This window comes from Phalaenopsis equestris, unplaced genomic scaffold, assembly GCF_001263595.1.
Source record: "Phalaenopsis equestris unplaced genomic scaffold, ASM126359v1 Scaffold209375, whole genome shotgun sequence".
Classification (NCBI taxonomy): Eukaryota; Viridiplantae; Streptophyta; class Magnoliopsida; order Asparagales; family Orchidaceae; genus Phalaenopsis; species Phalaenopsis equestris.
Genome location: NW_018228544.1, coordinates 112,369 through 112,960, shown reverse-complemented (window position 1 = coordinate 112,960; position 592 = coordinate 112,369).

The following is a 592-nucleotide window of genomic DNA, read 5'->3' as shown; positions in this document are numbered from 1 at the left end:
GTCAGAAAAATGGGAAGCATCAATTTATTTCTAATGTTTACTTTGTGCCGAATATGAAAAGCAACATCTTGAGTTTAGGGCAACTCTTGGAGAAAGGATATAACATTCACTTAAAAGAAAATCCTCTCTTCTTAAAAGACAATATTGGTAACTTGATCGCTAAGGTGCCAATGTCTAAAAATAGAATGTTCTCACTCAACATTCAAAATGATATTGCCAAATGTCTGAAGACCTGTTATAAAGTTGCTTCTTGGCTATGACATCTTCGATTTGGGCATCTCAACTTTGGAGGACTCGATTTGCTTTCAAAGAAAAAGATGGTGAGAGGATTACCTTGCATCAATCACCCCGATCAATTATGTGAAGGATGTTTACTCGGAAAGCATTTTAGGAAAAGCTTTCCAAGGGAGTCAAGTTCAAGAGCCCAAAAGCCTCTTGAACTCATAAATACAGATGTTTGTGGTCCAATAAAGCCAAACTCACTCGGTAAGAGCAACTATTTTCTTCTCTTCATAGATGATTTTTCACGAAAAACATGGGTGTATTTCTTAAAACAAAAATCAGAGGTTTTTGGAATATTCAAGAAGTTTAA